Source organism: Chiloscyllium punctatum, chromosome 2 (genome assembly GCF_047496795.1).
Source record: "Chiloscyllium punctatum isolate Juve2018m chromosome 2, sChiPun1.3, whole genome shotgun sequence".
NCBI lineage: Eukaryota > Metazoa > Chordata > Chondrichthyes > Orectolobiformes > Hemiscylliidae > Chiloscyllium > Chiloscyllium punctatum.
Window position 1 is genome coordinate 82,298,863 of NC_092740.1, and position 25,465 is coordinate 82,324,327.

Below are 25,465 nucleotides of genomic sequence, written 5' to 3' on the forward strand. Positions count from 1 at the left end.
CCCTACCCCAGGGAAAAGACTTTGTCTATTATCCTACCCATGCCCCACATGATTTTATAAACCTCCATAAGGTCACCCCTCAGCCTCTGATGCTCCAGGGAAAATAGCCCTAGCCTATTCAACCTCCCCCTATAGCTCAAATCTTCCAACCCTGGCAACATCCTTGTAAATCTTTTCTGAACCCTTTCAACTTTCACAACATCCTTCCTGTAGGAGGGACACCAGAATTGCACACAATATTCCAAAAGTGCCTAAACGATGTGCTGTACTGCCATGGATTTGAATGAGGGTATGAATAAGAAGGGTTTAGATGGATATGGGCTAAGTGCTGGCAAGTGGGTCTGGATTAATTTAGGATATCTGGTTGGCATAGACGAGTTGGACCGAAGGGCCTGTTCCCACGTTGTACAGCCATTTGACTCTATGACTCCATGAAGGCTCAAGACTGGCAATGGTGAATATTGGTGGCAGATGTTGTACATTTAGGAGCACAGAGGATTGGAGTAGGGATATGGGGAAAGATGGAAGGTAGGGTCAGGACATGAAGGAAATAGGGAGGCATGGGAAACTAAAGAATGATGTCAGTATTGTCTAAATGTATGTTAATCTCAGAATGTTGCTTTGCAGATTTCTTACAGAGCTCTGAGCTCGCATGCACCATATCCATCACCCTCCCATTGAGATTGCCAACTGAGTGCAGCCAGTACCACAGTAGCCATTAACAAGAGCATTCAATGAAGAATGCATGCAAAACACAACATTGTTTCATCCAAGAATAAAGGAAATGCACGAACACACACGTAATCATGAATGTGCAGTAACTGTCACAAAGATGTGTTATGTTTAATATTGCCTCTGTTTCTAAGTTCCAGATATCAAGATGAGATTCTTGCTTGTGAGCAGTAGGAGGCCCATTGACAACAATTATCACTCACTATATTTCTTATTATCACTGAATCTAGCCTCATTGATATGCAGAGTCAAAGATTGTGATGTTGGAAAAGCACAGCCGGTAGGCAGCATCGGAGGAGCAGGAGAATCGACGTTTCAAGCATAAGTCCTTCATCAGCAATTCCTGATCTCCAACATCGGCAGTCCTCACTTTCTCCTTATTAATATGCAAGTTGTTATTTGAGCATAGCAATTAGAACTAGATACTGGATAGAAACCAGATGTCAAGAATTCCCAACCTGAAAGACAGACTGAGTACCTGTCAACTCCAATTCTCCTGTTGTTCCTCTGGTCCACCAGCTTGGGCACCCGGACCCAGCATTCATAGGGATTGACCATACACAGTGGTTGCATACACCCCACAGACAATGGAATCTGACAAGTGCCAGTATCACTGCATCATCGTGCCACATTTCCAATCTCTTTACAGCACATTTCTACCCTTTAATGCTGCACTTCAGGTGCACTGGCAATGTTGGCTAAAATGCTACTGCAAATATGCTTCCTGCACAGTGACAAGGACCAAGCTTGGACCATGCTGCATCTCGGGGCTCCTCGTTTGCTGATTTAGTACGTACACACCTAGCATCTATCTGGATGTTCATAACATTCCTGTTTTTCCTTTGAGCATTTTCCATCTAAGCCAGAGCTAATAGATATACAATATTTCTGTCCTGATCTGCAATTTAATGCAGACACAAAGAAGTAGAAAGTTTGTCAACAGTTATTAGTCAAGGGGGGTGGATAAACTAGAGTCATAGAGATCTGTCGTACAGAAAAGGGTTCTTTGGTTTGACCTATCTGCACTGGTCAAAAACAATTACTTATCTACAGAGGAACCTCAATAATCTGAATTTCGGATTATCGAACAAGATCACAAGGTACCAGTGCTTGGCTAAAATGTGTTATTCGGCATTCGATTATCTGGCATTCAATTATCCGAACAAATACTCCCCGCCCGTGTCGTTTGGATAATTGAGGTTCCTCTGTATTCTGATCCTAATTTCCAGCCTTTGGCCTTGTATACCCTACCATTGCAAGTGCACATCCATATACTTCTTAAATGTAAAGAGGTTTCCACCTCGACTGCCCTTTCAGACAATGAGTTTTAGATTCCCCCACCTTCTGGTTGAAAAAGTTTTTTTCTTATCGTCTTGAAATCTTCTGCTGCTTACCTTAAATCTACATTCTTGGTCATTGCTCTCTTTATCAAGAAGAAAGCTTTCTTCCTGTCTATCCTATCTCTGACCCCCATAATTTTATGTATCTCAGTCATGGCCCTCTGTGTCCCCACTGCTCTAAGGAAAATAATTCCAGTCTGTCCAATCTCTCTTCTTCACTGAAATTCTCCAGTCCAGGCAACATCCTCTGCACTTTCTCCACAGTTGTTACATCCCCTTATAATGTGGATTCCAGAATAGCATACAATACTCTAGCTGTGACTTAACCAACATTTTATACAGTTCCAGCATTACGTCTCTGCTCTTGAACTCAATGTTTTAGCTAATAAATGCAAGTATCTGATATGCCTTCTTGTCCACCTGTTCTGATACCATGAGGGGTCATGTACATGCACACCAAGGTCATTCTGATCCTTGGTGCTTTCCAGGGTCCTACTGTTAATTAGGTGTTCCCTTGTTGTACAGCTCATTGCTAAGTCACCTGCATCATGTGCCAGCAACTTACTCGGCAAATGGTGTACGTGGGCAGCAAGAAATGCTCAAGTCTCAAAGTCTATGATAAGTAGTTGTCACTTTAAGGTTAGAATCCCACCACAGTAAATCAAGGCCAACTTTCGATGTCAGTCAGGGGCTTGGGCACAGCCAGGGGAGGGGGTTCACACCTCTTCAGGATACAGCTTATACTCAGTCCAGTGGATCCAGTGCAGCCAACCCAAGATTTGGGAAACTCTACAGACCAGAAGTCTGGTCACCAATTGTTCAGGATGTCCAACTAAATCCCTCATAGGGTTGGGCCACGCTGAGCACACAGGTCCATCCACAAAATGTTGAGGGGGTTATTATCAGGGGGTTAATGCCATGGGAGGGAGGCTGGGGAACTTAACTGTGAGGATTGGAGTCAGATCAGATTACATTATTTAAGATAGGGGGACGCAACTTAATACATAAGGAGGGGAGATGACACAGTATGGGGGGGAAGGGTCATGTGGGAGAGGAGGATGTCAATGGTGTGCAGCACCCTGTCTTCCAGGGAGGTGCAATGCACTACCACATCTGACATTTTATCTCATATTCATGGGACTGGGGGGTGGTATGGACAGATGGGGAAGCATAAATTGGGCAAATGTTGACTCTGGGAGATTGATTGGGTGGGGACTTGGGTAAGTGTGATACTATGGGCTTGTCAAGGAGCGCCACCAGGAAGGGAATGTTTATATTTGGGCATTCACCAACTCAGAGAGCCAGAATTGTAACTCCCAGTCCGAGGTGTGGCCTCTGTTGCCTCCATCATGCTGTCAATCAAAGATGCAGAGCGGAAGTGAAAATGGCTGTGACTGCACCCAGAGCTGGTGGGGTTATTATATCCCTGTGAGGGATGTGTCTGCAAATTTAAACAATGTGAGGTCCTTCAAAGGCAACATCATTAGACACACACCCACATACTGAAGGAAAGGACATATGTGACAACTGCATACCTTGGGACCCTGAGATATTAACCTACTGTGCACTGACCAACTCCTTGGCATAAAGACTCCTGATCATTTCATGCAAGATAAAGGTTAAATCCTGCTAATCATGTGATGCAATACAATGTCAATGCATCTGGGAAGATGGTATTTACCCATTGCCTGTACATGGGTGGTGTCAGTACCTGCAGTGTTGCATTTGGGGTTAGACAGTGACTCATACACACACTGATAACACTGAGATCAGCACATATATATTGTATTATCTTATACACAGTGACCTTGCATGTGTGCCACCAATTTACTTTCAGAGGTTCTTCTCTTTTCTTTCCCTATGATAAATATCACAGAGCAGACCTGGGGGTCTGCAGTCAGGGAGGGAGTTCGCCCTACAGTGCAGCCTGTCTGTCCTTGTTGTTTGGTCACCGGGTCCCAGGGTATTTTTATTGAGGGCACCCGTATATGCTGAATAACCAGAGAAAAGTGCAGCCACTTTGACTTAGAGTCATACAGATGTCCAGCATGGACCCATTGGGTCCAACTCATCCACACCGACCAGATATCCTAATTAATCAAGTCCCATTTGTCAGCATTTGGACCATATCCCTCTAAACTCCTTCTATTCATGTACCTGCTGGATGCCTTTTAAACATTGTAATTGTACCAGCCTCCACCACTTCCTCTGGCAGCTCATTGCACATCACTTTCTGAGTGAAAAAGTTGCCTTTTAGGTTCCTTTTAATCTTTCTCCTCTTGCCTTAAACCTATGCCCTTCAGTTTTCGACTCCCCTACCCAGGGCAAAGACCTTGACTATTTACCCTATCCATGCTCCTCGTGATTTTATAAACTTTTATAAGGTCACCCCCCAGCCTCCTACACTCCAGGGAAAATGGCTCCAGCCTATTCAGCTTCTCCTTATAGCTCAAACCCTCCAACCCTGGTAACATCCTTAAAAATCTTTTCTGAATCCTTTCAAGTTTCACAACATTCTTCCTATAAAAGGGTGACCAGAATTGAACACAGCATTCCAAAAGTGGCTTAACCAATCTCCTGTACAGCTACATCGTGACCTCCGAACTCCTATACACAACGCACTGACCAATAAAGGCAAAAATACTAAATGCCCTCTTCACTATCCTATCTACCTACTTTCAAGGAACTATGAATCTGCACTCCAAGGCCTCTTTTTTCAGCAAATACCACATGACATTACCATTAAGTGTATAAGTCCTTCTCTGATTTGCTTTTCCAAAATGCAGCACCTTGGATTTATCTAAATTAAATTCCATCTGCCACTCTTCGGACCATTAGCCCATCTGATCAAGGTCTCATTGTACTCTGAGATAACCTTCTTCACTGTTCACGATACCCTAATTTGCAAACTTACTAACCATACCTCCTATGTTCAGATCCAAACCATTTACATAAATATCAAAAATCAGTGGTCCCAGCATGGATCTGTGGTACACCATCGGTCACAGTCCTCCAGTCCAAAAAGCAAACCTCATCACCACATTCTGTCTCCTACCTTTGAGCCAGTTCTGTATCTAGATGGCTAGTTCTCCCTGTATTGCATGTGCTCTAACTTTGTTAACCAGCCTACCATGACGAACCTTGTTGGAAGCCGTACTGAAGTCCATATAGATCACATTCACTGCTCTGCCTTCATCAATTCTCTTTGTCACTTCTTCAAAGATCTCAATCAGATTAGTGAGACATTTCCCTCACACAGATCAAAATTGACAATTGCTGATCAATCCTTGCCTTTCATACTACCGGTAAATCCTATCCCTCAGAATCCCCTCTGACAACTTGCCCCCAGTGATGTCAGTCTCACTGGTCTATAATTCCCTGAACTTCAACAAGGAAAAGTTGTGGCCACCTCTGGAATGTCTTGAGGGGAGATGTATCGGGCTCCTCTGTGTGATTCTCTCTCCTAATACGTGTCTACTGGTCCCTCTCCTGGTAAGGAAGGGACAGCTGGAGTAAAGTCAAGATGCCTTGAGCCTCTGTTGACTTGGTGGTGGGGACCAATTGCTAAAGCCATGGAGTGCAGGTCAATTTGTATATCCAGCAAATACTGAGAGTGCTGGACTTGACTTCCCAAGGCAGCCTCGAACATATCCATGGAGACAGCCAGACATTCTCATGCCTGTGGCAAGAGGTCCTGCAGCTTAAGCAGCCGCTTACCCATTGTTCTCTACAAACCTCCTGCTCCTGTGTCTGCTGGCTGTATGAAGGTTTTAATTGCTGACACTCTGGGGTCCTCTCCTGCCTGGGACTGAAGATTACCTGGTCTCCAAAAGTCCTCAGAGAGCCAGTGACCTGGGCAGTTTCTTCTTCCGCCTCTGTAGAGATGTGGCAATGATATGCTTCCCATGCACAGTGTCAGTATCTGAGCTGGACGGCATGAAGGAAGTAGCCTTATCAATGCATTCTTTGAGATAAATATGGGCTCTCTTCCTCATGGCACATGTGGAGATATCTTGCATTGCCTCCCCCTCGTTGCAGCCACAGTGGATATGCCTGTTGTACCTGCAAGATGCAAAAGAAAGGGGGTATAAGTTGTGGCAGGTTAAGAAGACATTCCGAGTACACCACAATATATACATTAAGAATACACAATGCAGGTAAAGGGATTCAAGCTGATAGCGCCAAGTGGCCAAACCTTTGACAGAGCGCAGCTTAATAAGTATCTAAAAAAGAAGGAAAACATCTAAAGAGATTGATATGAGTTAGGTCATTGTAAATGACCCCTGCTCTATCACTTAGCATAGAATCTCTAGCGCTGTGGCAAAGCTTCCTAAATTAAGCACTGAACTGCAGAGTGATTTAACACAATGAATTTCAACAGCAGCTAAAATTCCATTTGTTGTCATTAACAACTAAATATTGGGAACACAGATACTATTGTTTTCAATTGCTGCTTCAAACAATGACCCCTAGCTACGTTCCCTAGTTACTGACTCCACTTTGTCCCTGGCAACAATCTAAAGTTGTGGAAGAAGAGTCATATCTGGCTCAAAATGTTACTTCTGTTTCTCTCTCTCCAGAGATGCTGCCAAACCTGCTGACTTTCTCCAGCACAGTCTGCGTTTCATTCAGATTTTCAGCATACACAGGATTGTGCTTTCATAAGATTAAACAATTCTGTTTGCAATCATAGAGTCATGTTTGACCCCAAGATGAAACTCCGACCTTATATGCATGCCATCACTAAGACCTTTTATTACCACCTCCGTAACATGCCCTGGCTTCAGCCTTGTCTCAGTACATATGATGCTGAAATTCTCATTCATAAATGCTTCCCTAAGGCTTGACTCATGCATTCCCATATGTAATTCTGTATAATCTTGACCTATGCCATAATTCTGTTGCCTGAGTTAAAATTTACATCGTCCTATCTCCACTACCACCCCTGTGCTCGCTGGACTACAATCATGCCGGCAAGTAAAGTCTTGATGTTAACATTCCCTTCCTTATTTCCACAATGCTCAATTGTCACACCCTTCCCTCTCTCTTCCATATTCTCCAGCTTCCAACCTTCCATGATATCTGTGTTTCTGATGTCTTGGATTTCCCCAATTTTAATCATCGTCACCTTTAGTTTCTGAGCTCTGGAATATCTTCCCTATACCTCTCTATATCACTTAAAGGTTATCCTCCTTTAAGATGGATAACCTAGCTCAAGTTTATAATTATCTAACTAACAGAGGCTATTTTCTCTGGAGCGTTGGAGGCTGAGGGGTGACGTTATAGAGGTTTATTAAATCATGAAGGACACAGATAGGATTTGTTTTTACTCATTCATGGCATAAGGACATCACCGGCTAGGCCAGCATTTATTGTCCATCCCTAATTGCCCAGAAGGCAGTTAAGAGTCAACACATTGCTATGGGTCTGGAGTCACATGTTAGTCAGACCAGGTAAGGATGGCAGTTTCCTGCCCTGACGGACATTAGTGAATCAGGTGGGGTTTTCCCAACAATGGATTCATGGTCATCATTAGACTCTTAATTCCAGACATTTGTTGAATTCAAGTTCCACCATCTGCTGCCGTGGCAGGATTTGAACCTGATCCCCAGAACATAACCTGGGTCTCTGGGTTGACAGTCCAGCGATAGTACCACTAGTCCACTAGTCCACCACTTCCCCCAGGGTGAATAGGTAAGGCCTTTTCCTGGGGTTGTGGGAGTCCAAACTTGAAGGCATAGGTTTAAGGTGAAAGGGAAAAGATACAAAAGGGACCTAAAGGGCAAATTTTTCAAGCAGAGGATGGTGTTTGTATGGAATGAGCTGCCAGATGAAGTGGTGGAGCTGGTACAATTATAACATTTAAAAGGCATCTGAGGGATATATAAATAGGAAGAGTTTAGAGGGATATGGACTAAATGCTGGAAAATGAGACGAGATTTTTGGAGGATCAAGTCAGCAAGGAAGAGTTGGACCAAATGATCGGTTTCTGTGTTGTATATTTCTATGACTATGACTCTATTTGGATGTTGTCAGATTTTATATATAAATGTTTCTGCAAAGCATCTTGGGGCCCTTCAGTCATAGAAATAGAAGTTGTTATTTTGACCTATATTTTGAGTGAAATGTACAATTTCATTGTTGTCTTCTAGCATTTAGAATGACTAGGGCAGCTCATATATTGACGCACCACCAAGATCCCTTCCAAGCCACTCACAATCCCAACTTAGAAATATATCGCTGTTTATTCAATGTCACTGGATCAAAATCCTGATTTCCCACCAGAATATCACAACACCAAACGGACCACAGTGTCTAACATTGCAACTCACCAACAATTTCTCTGCCACATAGAGTTCTTCGATGTAAAATATTGTTAAAACTACTAAGCAACAGGCTTTTGATGATGAGGTAGTGGTTTAGTGCTTCTGTCACTGGATGAGTAATCTAGAAACCCAGACTACTGCTTTAGTGACATGGGTTCAAATTCCCAGAAATGACAGAGGTTGAAATTTGAATTCAATTCATAAATTTGGAATTAAAAGTGAGTCTAGTGGTGAAATCCACCCCTGTGCTCGTTGATCTACTATCATGCTGTCAAGCAAAGTCTTGATGGTAACACTCTTTTCCTTACTTCCAAAATGCTCAATTGTCATACTCTTCCCTCTCTCTTCCATCTTCTCCAGCTTAGACCGTCTATGGTATCTCTGGAATTTTGTAAACTTTCATTGGGTTCACTAATAACTTGTACGAAAAGAACGTCAGTCACCCACCAAAAATCTGATAAAAGAAATGAAATTGGATGGAATACTTTGTATAAACCAATATATTGGAAATGACAACGAAACACATAACTATGTTGACACTGCAAAGAACTCCTTACAAACACTTAGGGGTTTGTGCCAACACTTGGAGAGCTATCAAGTTAAGCACCAGCCTGACATATTCATTCTCACAGAATCAGAGGTTACAGTGCTTCTGACATCACTATCCCTGGATCTATCTGGTCACTGGGTGGAATAGTGGAGAGGGAGTTTCTAAGGGAGTGCTCAACATTGATTCTGAACCCTTGGTCTCTCATGACATCAGGTCAAATATGGACAAGGAAACTTTCTTCTGACTCCCACCTCCCAACTCCCGCCCCTTCAGGTGATGAGCAGTACCCCTTCATGTTGAGCACTACACTGAGGAGGCATTGAGGGAATTGTCCACCATCTGAAGTTTATCACTGAGTAGAAACCGAACTGGACCAGCCATAAAAATACTGTGGTTACAAAAACAGATCAGAGGCTAGGAATCCATCAGCAAATGACTCACTTCCTAGCATCCCAAAGCCTGCCATGTATCTACAAGGCAATGCTCAGATGTGTAATGGAATATGGCCCACTTGCCTGGATGAGTGCAGTTCCAATATTCAAGAACCGTGACACCATTCAGGACAGAGTCGCAGGATGTGTTGCTGGAAAAGCACAGCCAGTCAGGCAGCATCCGAGGAACAGGAGAATTGATGTTTTAAACATAGGCCCTTCATCAGGAATGATGCTTTTGGCCCAAGAGGGCTGAGAGATAAATAGAAGGGGATTGGGTCTGGGGTATGTAGCTGAGAATGCAACAGGTGGATGAAGGTCGGGGTGAAAATTCAGGATGGAACAATCATAAGAGTTTGCTTAACTGACGTCACAACTTCTAACATTCACTCTCCACCATGGACTCTCAGTAGCAGCAGTATGTACCAAAATGCATTGCAAGTATCTTTTAAACTCGTGACCATGGTCATTTAGAATGACAAGGGCAGCTCAGACATTGAAACGCCACCAAGCTCCTTTCCAAGCCACTCACAATCTTGACTTGGAAATATATCACTGTTTCTTCAATGTCACTGGGTCAACATCCTGGAATTCCCACCCTAATATCACATCACCATTAGACTGTAATAATTCAAGATTGCAACCCACCAGCAGCTTCTTAACTGCAACTAAGGATGTGCATTAAATGCTGGTCCATCCAGTGAGGTCTCCTTCTTCTGAATAACTTTTTTTCAAAGAAAGCAAGGGTGCAGTATGTGCTCAATTTTGGTCACTAATACTGCTTTCGTAGCACCACTATTGAATGGTTTGGCCAAGTCCAAAATGACTTAGACCTGTGACAGGTGGTGAGGTAAGCAACAGTACAGAAAAACCTACTTGACCTGATCCTCACCAATCTAACTCTAGCAGATACTCTGTCCCTGATGTTATAGGCAGGACTGACCACTACACAGTCCTTGTAGAGATGAAGTCCATCTTCACAATGATGATATCCTCCATTGTGTTATGTAGCACGACTATTATGCTGAATGGGAAAGATTTCAAACAAACTGAGCATCCAAGAGACACTGTCAACCACTAAATTCTATTCAATCACAATCTGTCATCCTATGCCTCTATCTTCTCTACTGTTCCATTGCCATTAAGCCAGGAGATCAACCCTAATTTAAAGAAGAGTGCAGGGTTATATGCCAAAAGTAACATGCGCCACACATATTGATTTAGTGACAATGTGGTGAACTTACAACAAAGAAATGTTTGCGTGCCACCCAACATGAGCAGAATGCAATGGACGAAACCTAACAATCCAATAACAGCTGATCAGATTTAACCTCTGCTACCCTGCAATGCAATCCAGCATAATACAAGGCCGAAGCACTTGCAACTATTTTCAGCTAAACATGAAGAGTGCTAAATGATCTATCCAGAATGATCTGCTCCTGAAGTCCTCAGCAATGACAGATATGAGCTTTTCACCAACCCAATTCAGTCCACTGAGGGACAAACGTAACCCAACCAATACTACCCCATCGGACTCCTCTTGATCATCAGTAAAGTGATGGAAGGACTCCTCAATGATGCTATCAAGCTGCAATTGTTTAATAATAGCCTGCTAACTAATGGTCAGTTGAATTCCACTCACCTCCTGACCTCATTCCAGCCTTGGTCCAAACATGGAAAAAACAGCTAAACTCAGGAAGGGAAGAAGGTATTTGACAACAAGTCACCATACGACTAAGTGTGATAACAATTAGCCTACCAAAGCTGGAGTCAGTGGCAGCTAGGGGAAAATTCTTCACTAGTTAAGATCATACACATAGGAAGGTGATTGATGATGTCAGAGGTCAATCATCTGAGCCACAGGACATCTCTGCAGGGGTTTCTCAGGGTAGTGTCCTCAGCTGTTTCATCAGTGGCCTCTCGCCCATCATAATATCTGGAGTGAGATATCCATTGATGAATGAAAATGTTCAGCACCATTCTCAACTCATAGATACAGAAGTAATCCATGCCCAAATGCAGCAAGACCTGGATAACATTCAGCTTTGGATAGTAAGCGATGAGTAATATTGACAGGTAATGACTATCTCCAGCAAACACCTAACCAATACCTCTTGACATTTAATGGCATTACTATTACTGAAACATCCATTAACAACACTCTGAAGTTACTGCTGATCAGAGATTGAACTGGACCAGATCTATATATACCACGACTACAGAAGCAAGTCACAGGCTAGAAATTCGGCAACAGGTAACTCTCATCCTGACTCCCCAAAGCCACCACCATCTACAAGGTCAGGAGTGTGATCATATATTTTCCATTTTACCAGGATGAGCAGAGCTACCATAACATGCAAGAACATTGCACCAAACAGGACAAAACCACCTGCTTGACTGGCACCCCATCTAACAACTTCTAGGAGAAAGTGAGGACTGCAGTTGCTGGAGATCAGTGCTGAAAATGTGTTGCTGGAAAAGCACAGCAGGTCAGGCAGCATCCAAGGAGCAGGAGAATCGACATTTCGGGCATGAGCCCTTCTTCAGCGCTTTTCCAGCAACACATTTTCAGCTCTGATCTCCAGCATCTGCAGTCCTCATTTTCTCCTAGAAGATTTTAACCTACTGTGAATCCTCTTACAAGGATGCCTTCCTTGAAGAAACTCTCTTCCTCCCTGATTCCTGAAGAAGGGCTCATGCCCAAAATGTCAATTCTCCTGCTCCTTGGATGCTGCCTGACCTGCTGCGCTTTTCCAGCAACACATTTTCAACCCCCTCTAACAACCTCAACCTTCACTTCATCACCACATGAGGTGAAGCAGTATGCACCATTAATGAGATGCACTTCAATAACTCACCGATGCTCTTTATACAACACTTTCCAAACAGAGGAAAGCAGGAGCAAGTGTAGTCCGTTCAACATTGTAAACGTAATCTGTCATTCCATTTGATCATGGCTGATTATCTCCTCAATGCCACTTTCTCAAACTATCTGCATATCCCATGATGTGATTAGTCTTCAGAAATCTATTGATTTCTGTCTTGAAAATGCTCAATGATTGAGCTTCCACAGCCATCTGGGGTAGAGAATTCCAAAGATCCACCTCTCTGAGTAAAGATATTCCCCCATATCTCACTCTTACCACACTTATCTATTATTAAGAGATGTTGTCACCCTTGTTGTAACCTCCAAGCCAAGGATAACATTTTGTCCACATCACCATGTCATGCCTACAAAATGTTAATACAATACATCTCATTCCTTGAAACTCTAGACAATAGACTTAATCTGCTCAATCTTTCTTCATAAAACAAATCTGCCACCCCAGAGATTTGTGTACCTTTGCTACACTCCCTCTGTGGTAAATACACCCCTTCATAGATGAGAGGACAATAACAGTGCACAATACTCCGGGTGATGTCACACGACTGCAGGAAAACATTTTTACTTCAATGCTCAAATCCCCTTGCAATGAATGCCAATTTGCCATTTGCCTTCTTAATTGCTTGCTGCAACTGCATGTTTATTTCTATTTTCTCATGAGCAAACATGTTCAAATCCCCTTGGGCACCCACACTTTCCATCTTCTCATCATTTAAGAAATAATCTATCTTCTGTTATTTCTATCAAAGGGAACACGTAGCCTATTCAGGCCCTCTTGAACCTTGCTGTATCCCCTCAGAACTTGCATTCCCACCCAGTTTCATGTCATCCACAAAAAAGACATTTGTAATTTGTCCCCATATCCACATCATTTACAAAGATTATGAACAGCCATTATTTACTAATTATTATCTCCTAATCTTCTCTGTGGGACCAAATCAAGAGCTTTCTGAAAATCCAAATATACATCAACTGGTTTGTACTCAATGCTAAAAGTAATATTCTCAGAACAACAATTTGACTCTGCCTAATTTTACTATCCTCTCTAAGTGTCCAATTATTACATCTAGCTTAATAGATGTAAATTTCTTTCTCAGCACTAAATCAAGCTGACAGATCCATAGGTCTCCATTCTCCCTCTTCTTCCCTTCTTAAATAGTGACTTATATTTGCTACTTTCTAGTCTGTTGGAATTGTTCTAGAATCTATAGAGTTTAGAATTATGACTACCAATGCATCCAATTTTTCTATAGCCACCTCCTTCAAAACTCTATAATGAGGCTTATCTGGTCCAGGGGCTTTATAAATCTTTGATCCAGTTAAATTTTCAAGTACTTTCCTAATACTAATTTCTTCCAGTTCCCCAATTTTACAAGATCCTTTATCTCTTAGTATTTTCTGTATCATCTTCCAGGCAACAAACATTGTTTACTTTCTATGCCAGTTCCTTGTTCTCCCATATAAATTATCATGTTTCTGTCCCCACCTGTGATGGCCCCATATTTATCTGAGTTAATCGTTCCCTTTTAAGAAGCTTCTACAAGTTCCTTGCGTGTTTGCATTCATATTCTCTTTTCCCTTTCTTAATGAGCTTCATGGTCCTTCTTTGCTGGACTCCAAATGCATGCAATTCCTCGGTTTATGGCTTTGAGCTCTTTAAATTTTTGTGCCTTAGAGGAATGCACGTCTGTTGTAAAACGTGTTGCATTTCTTTATATACCAACCATTGCCTGATTATTGTTTCCTCTTTTAGTGTATCTTTTCAATCCATCAGAATAAATGCGATAACTTGGAGATGCTGCTGTTGGACTGGGGTGTACAAAGTTAACCATCTGATGAAGGAGCAGCACTTTGAAAGCTAGTGCTTCCAAATAAATCTGTTGGACTATAACCTGGTGTTGTGTGATTTTAACATAATAAATGTGTTCCTCACACTTTCATAACTTCATTCTTCAGATACAAGGCCCAGGTTTCAGAATGATTCAATGCACAATGTTAAACCCTATCATATTATTGTCACCATTTCTCAAAGTCTCCTTTACAGCAATGTTATTAGCTTTATTTCGTTACACAAAAATAAATCCAAAACCTGTGGCTTGTACCACTTCAAAAAATAGGAGCAGATACATGAGAGCACCATCACCTGTAAGTTTGCCTGTAAGCCACAGATCATTCTGACTTGAAATCATACTGCCATTCCTTCACTGCTGCTGGATTGAAATCCTGGAACTCCCTCCAAAGCAGCACTGCGTGTGCACACATCCCACATGGATTGCAGCAGTTAAAGAATAAATGGATTGCCAATATATGTAAATGCCAGCAATGCCAGATACATCAGTAACCACAACATCAGTTCCCAGTCACTGCTGTAGGCCAGCCAGTATGTAGCAGTGCCAGTCCCCAGCTTGGGGAGATTCGTGGCAGGATGAGCATCTGAATATAAGACAACCTGCCAAAACTAAAATGAAGGTTGTTGTGAAGAAGTGAGTAGACAGTAATGCAGCAAGCACCATGTAATATGATAAAAGCTGAAAGAGAAATGAAGGAAGGAAGGATAGAATATCAAGTGGGCTCTGGTACACAGTTATGATTCATGCCACCAAATTTCTTCTCTTGTCTCCAGTCCAAGGTAAATTATTTAAATACTCAATAGCAAAATGAGAAAATCTGGGGATCAGTTGAATTTGATTGAATAGTTGTTGTAAACTGAAGAAGAGTCACATTAATTATTTTGAAATGCAAACAAATGTTAACGAGAATAGTTTGCTTAAATCAGAGTGCACAACCCTTCTGCAAACTGATTATGTCTTCATTTATAAAGTACATCAAAGCTTAATTAATTGTGTTTTTTTACGTTCAAATTATTTGTGGTGAAAAACAAAATGTCTTTCAGATTGTCTATTGCCAATATCAGTTGGAGAATCTCTGACCTTCTCTGTTTAGGAAGGATTTAATTTTCTGTCAGCTAACTTGATGTGACTTGAGTTCTGATGAATTGGAAGAGAACTATCAGGACCGTCAATACTTACATCTGCATAATAGTCTTCAATATGAACATAAATAAACATAGCCTTGATAGACTCTTGAACTAAAGTTAATACACACGTCTCTGCTGAATTGAAGAAAATGAGAACAATGAGTAATGTGACACTGTAATGAATGAAAAGCAATGTCGGCAGTTCTAAAATTACATTTTGACACGATGAAACGAGTTCAATGCCTTTTTTTTGTTTTAAAAATGAGCATTGAACCAAGGTGGAATTTTGAACAGATCCAAACAAGATTGTAAAAGATTACAATCTCAATCAACATATTTTTTAAAAATGTTGTTTAGCTTTAGATGTGTGAATAATCTTTGAAACATTTCTGGCAAGGGTCTGTGCATGTTGTAATCACTCAGTGCAGGTGCGATCACCGGTGTTTTTGGTCTTTTACACATTTTCAAAGAAATAAAACTAATGATAATCGTTATGTTGTTAGCTCAGTCATGCAGTCTGGTGATCTGAATGACTGTAAGAACATATACAATATGCGTTGTCTTTTAAATACCTGTCAGCCATTTGCAAACAGTTTCTCTTTCTGTCTGCCAGTATGACATACCTATTTTTCTTACTGCTGTATTTTTTCTAAAATGATTGTATGACATTTTTTTCTCCTTAGCACATTAATGCAAACACTTTGAGCTGGCACAATGCTACCTTTCACACTGGATGTTTGTAACACATTTCTGTTTGTGCTTTCTGTCCTATATCTTCACAATGACATGCTGGTGGTAACCTATATTCCTCAAGTATTCAAGGAAGTGAATACTTTAATTCAAGATTGCTGTTATTAATAATGCTGGATGAGATACCTCAGCTAATCAATAGTAAATCACAGCATTATATCAGCCAGCATGCAGCATATATCAGTGATGCTAAGAAAAAAAAATACCAGTGATGCTAAAACTATCTACAACATTAAATCAAACTCTTAAATATTCAAAGATATTTTGACTAGATCAGGTTGGGTTATGAACATGTGATTATAGTTTTCAACTCTCCAACAATTATGTGCATCAGCCCTTTCAGTTGGCTTTATATCATTCTGCTCCTCTGAAGTCTTTTTGCTCCAAGCACCAATATAACTCAAAGTGCCAATAATATCCTTTGTCATTGTGTCCATATCGTGCTATTTTTCTTTGTCCTCTCTGGCATCTCATTGATGCTTAACATAGCTGCACAGTCTACCTTTCTCCCCTGCTCCTCCTCGAAGGCCTATCCCTGCAGGATTGAATTTATATGTGCCACTCGAATTCAGAAAATGTAAGGAAATATTAATGGGTTAACATTGATCTGGGTAATAAATGCACAGTACTGTGACCATGGAAAACTTGGTACGCCTGAATTTTCTGGAGGGTTTCATAAGATTAAAGTCAGTAGACTTTGTGACCGAAAAGTGACACAGTTAATAGGAAACAGAATCAAGGAAGTACAGTGGAATCTGAGGTTCTCACAGAGAGGAAATAATTTGCCAGTGACTTTTGATAGCTTTTTGAGCTTACCTTGGCTGCCTTTGTCCTAGCTAATGGACCTTACCAGTTTAATGGTGCCAACAAAGGAGTCTTTGTGGGTTCCTGCTGCAGTGCATCTTTGCAGATGATACACACTGGCTCCATTGTGCATCGATGACGGAAGTTGAAGGTGATGGATGGGGTACCGATCAAGCAAGTTGTTTTCCCCTGAATGGTGTTCAACCTCTTGTGCATTGCTGAAGCTGCACTCATTCAAGCAAGTGAAGAGCATTCCATCACACTCCTAGCTTATGCTCTGTGGATGATGGTCAGGATTTGAGATGCTCACTGCAGAATTCCCAGCTTAATAATTAGGTGATTTTGTTTAGCTAGTACAGAAATTAACTGAGAATTTATTGGACAGCTACCATTCTTGGTTTAATAAGAAAAACTCTGCTGAGGCTGAGAGTTGGATCAGATGAGATTTGGGAGCATTTATTCTGACAATACATTAAAGTAGCTATGTTAATTACATTTAAACTGTGTATTTAAAATGTAATGCTTTGTAATCATTTCAACACTTGTTAACATTTTATTAGTAATTACTGAATTCAACTATAATATTGAGAAACAATGGGAAATAGCTGAAAATTAAAGCTCAGCTTGTGGTTGATACTTGTTAGGTTTTTTTTCATTGTAATGTTTGGATATAAAACATATTCACTTGGTGTCAATGACTGACATCACAGTAACACAGGCACATAGCACTGACACAAGATCAGCTTTTAATAATCTATCTCCTGATCCAAGAGCCAGTGTGTACTGACCTGGGAGTTAGTGGGGAATATTAAGATGATCTAGAGACATAAAGAAAACTCAGAGGATTGAAAATAAAATCAAATTTTACCACATGGGTGAGAAAATTGGGGGCATACACTAATCGTAATGGACTGAATGGCTCCTTTGAGAAAAGGTGTATTGAATATGGCAATGATTCAATGTATCTGAATGTTTCAAATTATTCCCTCGCATGGGAACACTGCTAAATTCTTGTACTGCAATTTTAAATTGGGGAGTGGCCACTTTTGCGAAGCTGAGTTTTGGCAAAAAATAAACTGGAAATAGCTACTTGGTGGTAAGCTGGTTATAGAACAGTGAGAGGTATTCAAGGAAAAGACAGAGTGTTTAAATGAAATATGTTACCGTAGCACTCTCCCAGATGACCGTTCCTGGTCATTAGGGTATTTGCCACCTCTACGTGGGTATGATATTGGATAAAGTGTTGTTTGAGGTAGCTCACTGCCACCAGTTCTGCTTTGTCTTTGCTTTGCCATGCACTATTAACTTGTGGTAGATAATATACTCCTCAGGAGTATCCACCGAATGTTCTTAGATAACAAGAAGATTCATTTTCGGATAGTAATAAGTGCAACTACATTTATTCAGACATAATTTCAAGGGCAGAAACAGAAAATGTTTGCAAAACAGCAGGTCTGACAGCATCTGTTGGGGAGAAATGCAGTAGGGTGGCATGGTGGCTCAGTAGTTAGCACTGCTACCTCACAGCACCAGGGTTCCCAGTTCAGTTCCAGCCTCAGATGACTGTCTGTGCGGAGTTTGTACATTCACCCCATATCTGCATGGCTTTGCTCTGGTTTCCTTCCACAGTCCAAAGATGTGTAGGTCAGGTGAATTAGCCATGTTAAATTGCCCATAGTGCTTGGTGCATTAGTGAGAGGAAAATGGCTCTGGGTGGATTACTCTTTGGAGAGTTGGTGTGGGCCTGTAGGAAACTTAATCTTATGTTTCAACTCCAGTGGACATACATTAAGTCCCCACAGATGGTGCTGGACTTGTTGAGTTTCACCATGAATTTCTGTTTTTGCTTCAGATCTCCAACATTATTGTAATTACTAGGAACTTGGGAAGTGATTGCAAAGGATACAGGCCAGGCCATTTTGGACTGAGGGGAAGGGAAATTTCTTCAGTCAAAGACTGGTGAATTCTTGCTCTGCCGAAGAAGGTATGGAGACCTGGTCAATGAATATGTTTAAGAAAGAAACAGATAGATTCCTAAAGACTAAAGGTCTGAAGGAGTGTGGTGTTGAGATAGAGGGTTAGTCATGATCTTGTTGGATTGTGGAGTGGGCTCAATGGCCTTAAACCTGTTGCGACTCTATATGTCTCTGTGGTGGAACGAGTTTAAGTGACGAGGGCTTTTCCATGATGTGCAGCAGCCTTAGCTGACAAGTCCACTGAGGCCCATCTCAACTTCAGGATCAGCTTGCACCACCTTTTATGGTTTTCACAAATGGCATGGTAAGATTCTCATGAGGCTGTGGCAAGTTGTCAATTCACAGGGATTAATGCCTGTTGAATGCCTTGCCAGCACCACAACTTCCCTCACTAATATTCAGACTTCAATCTTACCAACCTTGCCAAGTCAGCTAGACGCCTGGAAAACCTGGCACAGCTCAAGGTTCCAAATCAAAGTACAGACGCTGGCTCTGGCTGAGGTCTTCTGCGTCAGCAGTGGAGGAGCCTGGAACCAGGACCACTGTAACTGATGACCAGCAAAGTGTCTGAAGGAGTGTTGGAGGTGCAGCAGGAGGAATGAGACCAAGCCCATGGCTCCAGCTGGGATGCGGCAGTTCTGGGAATGGCGCCGATGGTGGAGAGGAGCCTGTAACCAACATCCCAGAGCTCGTTGCTAAGACACGTCCAATGTCAAACAGTGAACGAGGAGTAGCAGAGGGTAACAAGAAGAAGAGGGAAAGATTGCAGTATATGCAATGTTTCAAGGTGGTACCAGATCATGGCAACACTTTGCGTTTTGCAAGTGACAAAACACTTTGCACTGTATTTTTATATGCAAGTGACAATAAATCTAAATCTAATCTGGAAGCATCCTGGACCATGAGGGTTCTTAGAGGATGGTACATCTCAGATGCCAATGTCTGTGCACCTGAGGTGTTTGTGACTGGACTGTGCTATGTGATGGTAGTGCCTGGTTTCCCACAGGCAGATCATTCAGAGCAGGGGTATGCTGAATCACCAGGTGCTCAATCTGGTTTCCCTGTCAACGTTTCTCAACATCTACCTTGTTCAGTGCATTTGGTAACGGAGCAAGCTGAATATTAATGAATTGAGTCAGGCTGTTTATAAAGTGTTTCAGAAGGAGTAATCTTCTTTCATTGGGAAATTCTCACCTCCTAGTGAGAAACTTTCCACATCGCTTGTGAAAAACATAAAATATGAAGCAAGGTGCTCCCAAAGTTGAGATCAGCTTCATGGATTTCTCATGTGATTCTTCTACAAATCTCACCAATGCCCACAGCACTCAGTCTGATGTTAGATTTCATCACGTCCCGTTGCAATCAACACCACAATCTCACTTGATTTTGTTTTCAGTTGCAAACGGTATTTTAGCTATACAGCAATATTTGATTTCCATTCCAGTTTATAGTCCAAAACTGAAAAGTATGCGGTCCCTTATACCAAATAAAAACTGAAAGAACAGCGGATGCTGTAAATCAGAAGCAAAAACAGGAATTGCTGGAAAAGTTCAGCAGGTCAGGCAGCGTATGTGGAGACAAATCAGAGTTAACTCATTCTGAGGTAGGATTACTGGACCCAGAATGTTATCTTTTCTTTTGTGGTTCTGTTTTTGTTTCTGCTTCCTTATGTTTTGATCAAGACAGTTAGGAGATCTGGAACAGGGGACTTTGGTGAAATTGAAAAGTGCCATTGTTGAACTGAACATTGCTGAGTAAGTGCTAGGTAATATTACTGTCAACAACTCCTCCCATCACTTAGTGATAATCAGATTCCACTGAGAGGACTGTAATTGACCAGGTGGAATTTGTTCTGTTTGTTGTGGATAGGACATATGGCTGCACTCAGGAGCCGACTCAGAAGCAGCACAATGTTTCAAATATAGTTACACACACACACACATATATATATATATATGAATAGCATAAAAGGGTTAAACAAAGTAGAACTTATTTTTAACATTTAAAAATTGGCTTTATATTGAGCATGTTCATGCATATGTGTCTGAAAAAATAAGACATGAGCGTGCATAGTCAACACTCAACAAAGGATTGTTGGTGTCGGCCAATATATCAAGGGCATACCTGGACAATTTTTCTATTCAATGCCAGTTTCATAGCTGTACTGGAAATGTTTGGTTAGCAGGCACTGTTTATTCTGGCGATCAGGGATTCAGTACAATTGTCTAAGTTGTCATAGCTCATGAACTTTGCATTTTCCAATGCAGTTACAGGTATTATAGATTTAAAGAAGAAGCTTATAATTTTGGAAAAAATAATAGCAAGCCTAAGGATTGTGAGAGCTTTAGAAGGAGAAAGTGAGGACTACAGATGCTGGAGATCAGAGTCGAGAGTGTGTTGCTGGGGAAGCACAACAGGTCAGACAGCATCCGAGGAGCAGAATCGACGTTTCGGGCATAAGTCCTTCATCAGGGACCCAGCAACACACTCTCAACTGAGAGCTTCAGAAGCCAGTAAAGGGTAGCAAAACGTTCATGCATGGAAAATATGCAACATGAGAGCATGCCAGCCAAGAATATTACAACAGATTAAAAGTGTTTCAAGGGAATGGAAGAAAGTAGTTAAAATAAACATTGATCTATTAAAAACAGAGAAAGGAAAGGCTAACATAAGGAAACAAGGAAACTTAGGATACATCAAACAGATATTTTTGTATCTGTCTGCACACTCGAAGACTATTTTGCAAAATAGAATAGATAAATCGTGATAAAAGAATGAAAAGACTTATATATATATATATATATATATATAGAGAGAGAGAGAGAGAAAGAGAGAGAGAGAGTCACAGAGATGTGCAGCATGGAAACAGACCCTTCAGTTCAACCTGTCCATGCCGACTAGATATCCCAACCCAATCTAGTCCCACCTGCCAGCACCCAGCCCAAATCCATCCAAACTCTTCCTATTCATATACCCATCCAAATGCCTCTTAAATGTTGCAATTGTACCAGCCTTCACTACATCCTCTGGCAGCTCATTCCATACACATACCACCCTCTGCGTGAAAACGTTGCCCCTTAGGTCTCTTTTATATCTTTCCCCTCTCACCCTAAACCTATGCCCTCTAGTTCTGGACTCCCTCACCCCAGGGAAAAGACTTTGTCTATTTATCCTATCTATGCCCCTCATAATTTTGTAAACCTCCATAAGGTCACCCCTTAGCCTCCGACGCTCCAGGGAAAACAGCCCCAGCCTGTTCAGCATCTCCTTATATCTCAAATCTTCCAACCCTGGCAACATCCTTGTAAATCTTTTCTGAACCCTTTCAAGTTTCACAACATCTTTCTGATAGGAAGGAGACCAGACTTACATGCAATATTCCAACAGTGGCCTAACCAATGTCCTGTACAGCTGCAACATGACCTCCCAACTCCTGTACTCAATACTATTGACCAATAAAGGAAAGCATACCAAACACCTTCTTCACTATCCTATCTACCTGCGACTCCACTTTCAAGGAGCTATGAACCTGCACTCCAAGGTCTCTTTGTTCAGCAACATTCCCTAGGACCTTACCATTAAGTGTATAAGTCCTGCTAAGATTTGCTTTCTCAAAATGCAGCACCTCACATTTATATGAATTAAACTCCATCTGCCAGTTCTCAGCCCATTGGCCCACCTGGTCCTGGTCCTGTTGTAATCTGAGGTAACCCTATTCATTGTCCACTACACTTCCAATTTTGGTGTCATCTGCAAACTCACTAACTGTACCTCTTATGCTCGCATCCAAAACATTTATGTAAATGACAAAAAGTAAAGGACCCAGCATCAATCCTTGTGGCACTCCACTGGTCACAGGCCTCCGGTCTGAAAACCATCCCTCCACCACCACCCTCTGTCATCCACCTTTGAGCCAGTTCTGTATCCAAATGGCTAGTTCTCCCTGTATTCCATGAGATCTAACCTTGCTAATCAGTCTCCCATGGGGGACATTGTCGAATGCCTTACTGAAGTCCATATAGATCATATCTACTGCTCTGCCCTCATCAATCTTCTTTGTTACTTCTTCAAAAAACTCAATCAGGTTTGTGAGACATGATTTCCCACGCACAAAGCCAAGTTGACTGACCCCGAATCAGTCCTTGCCTTTCCAAATACATGTGCATCCTGTCCCTCAGGATTCCCTCCAACAACTTGTCCACCACTGAGACCATGCTCACTGGTCTATAGTTCCCTGGCTTGTCTTTACCACCCTTCTTAAACAGTGGCACCACGTTTGCCAACCTCCAGTAAGGCAAGGACTGATTCAGGGTAGTCAACATGGCTTTGTGCGTGGGAAATCATGTCTCACAAACGTGATTGAGTTTTTTGAAGACGTAACAAAGAAGATTGATGAGGGCGGAGCAGTAGATGTGATCTACATGGACTTCAGTAAGGCATTTGACAAGGTTCCCTATAGGAGACTGATTAGCAAGGTTAGATCTCATGGAATACAGGGAGAACTAACCATTTGGTTACAGAACTGGCTCAAAGGTAGAAGACAGAGGGTGGTGGTGGAGGGTTGTTTTTCAGACTGGAGGCCTGTGACCAGTGGAGTGCCACAAGGATTGGTGCTGGGTCCTCTACGTTTGTCATTTACATAAATGATTTGGATGCGAGCATAAGAGGTACAGTTAGTAATTTTGCAGATGACACCAAAATTGGAAGTGTAGTGGACAGCAAAGAGGGTTACCTCAGATTACAACAGGATCTTGACCAGATGGGCCAATGGGCTGAGAAGTGGCAGATGGAGTTTAATTCAGATAAATGCGAGGTGCTGCATTTTGGGAAAGCAAATCTTAGCAGGACTTATACACTTAATGGTAAGGTCCTAGGGAGTGTTGCTGAACAAAGAGACCTTGGAGTGCAGGTTCATAGCTCCTTGAAAGTGGAGTCACAGGTAGATAGGATAGTGAAGAAGGCGTTTGGTATGCTTTCCTTTATTGGTCAGAGTATTGAGTACAGGAGTTGAGAGATCATCTTGCGGCTGTACAGGACATTGGTTAGGCCACTGTTGGAATATTGCACGCAATTCTGGTCTCCTTCCTATCAGAAAGATGTTGTGAAACTTGAAAGGGTTCAGAAAAGGTTTATAAGGATGTTGCCAGGGTTGGAGGATCTGAGCTAGAGGGAGAGGCTGAACAGGCTGGGGCTGTTTTCCCTGGAGCGTCGGAGGCTGAGGGATGACCTTATAGAGGTTTACAAAATTATGAGGGGCATGGATAGGATAAATAGACAAAGTCTTTTCCCTGGCGTGAGGGAGTCCAGAACTAGAGGGCATAGATTGAGGGTGAGAGGGGAAAGATATAAAAGAGACCTAAGGGGCAACGTTTTCACGCAGAGGGTGGTACGTGTATGGAATGAACTGCCAGAGGAAAGAGTGGAGGCTGGTACAATTGCAGCATTTAAGAGGCATTTGGATGGGTATGTGAATAGGAAGGGTTTGAAGGGATATGGGCCAGGTGCTGGCAGGTGGGACTAGATTGGGTTGGGATATCTAGTCGGCATGGATGGGTTGGACTGAAGGGTCTGTTTCCATCATGTACATCTCTATGACTCTATGACTCTATTAGGCTTTCATAAATTCATAGAATCCCTACAGTGTGGAAGTAGGCCATTCGGCCCATTGAGTCCACACTATCCTTCCAAAGAGCATCCCACCCAGACCCTACAAACCTGAATCTCCCGTGGCTCATCTATCTAGAATGTACATCCCTGGACAATTTAGTATGACCAGTTCACTAAACCTGCATGTCTTTGGAACCTGAAGCATCTGGAGGAAACCCCCACAGACACAGGGAGAATGTGCAGACTCCACACAGACAGTCGCCTGAGGCTGGAATCGTACCCAGGTCCCTAGTATCGTGAGACAGCAGCATTAACCATTGAGTCACTATGCCACCCTGACTGAAGATTTTCGGACAAAACGTTTTAGAATTTTTAGACACTAATGGATAGGAGAAAAAAAAACGCTTTTTAATTTCATTTTGCCACCATTTTCCAGAACTCTTGTCTGAAGCTGAATGTATGAACTATTGCTCCTGAGAAAGGGAGGTAGTTTAGCACTGTTAAGAAATGGATTACTTCAGTGTGAATTCAACTTAAAAATTCCAGACCAGAAATACTTAGTTATAACCTTGATGGAATTATTTAAAACTCAGTTCTATGAAGATTCCCAACATGGGAAATTGAAGTTTGGATAGATTAAAGCTGATTGACATTAAAGAAAAGGAAATTCTCTCTGCTATGAGCAGCACAAAGGAGCATCTTTGGGTTTAATGAATTGTATTTTATCATGTGTTTTGAAATATTTAAATTTGCATTATATGTAAATAATTCAGTGTATTCATTTCACCTTCATTCCTTTAGCATAATAAACTTCAGTTTAATTTTTAGCCCTAATTTGATGCATTGCTCCTTGTGTTTAGTGAAAAATGAAATAAAACAAGAAAAAGTATGATCTATCAAGACAGAATTAAATCTAGAATCTGACTTACTTGTAATAACATAAACTTGAATCATAACAGTATTTTGTAATGTAGCAGGATAAGTATTGACATCAGAGTTATGGCAACCGTAGGTAACGGTGACCTCAATATGATTTTACATCCAATATGTGAGGGAGAAGATTGGGAATAAGACTAATGTCTTAAACC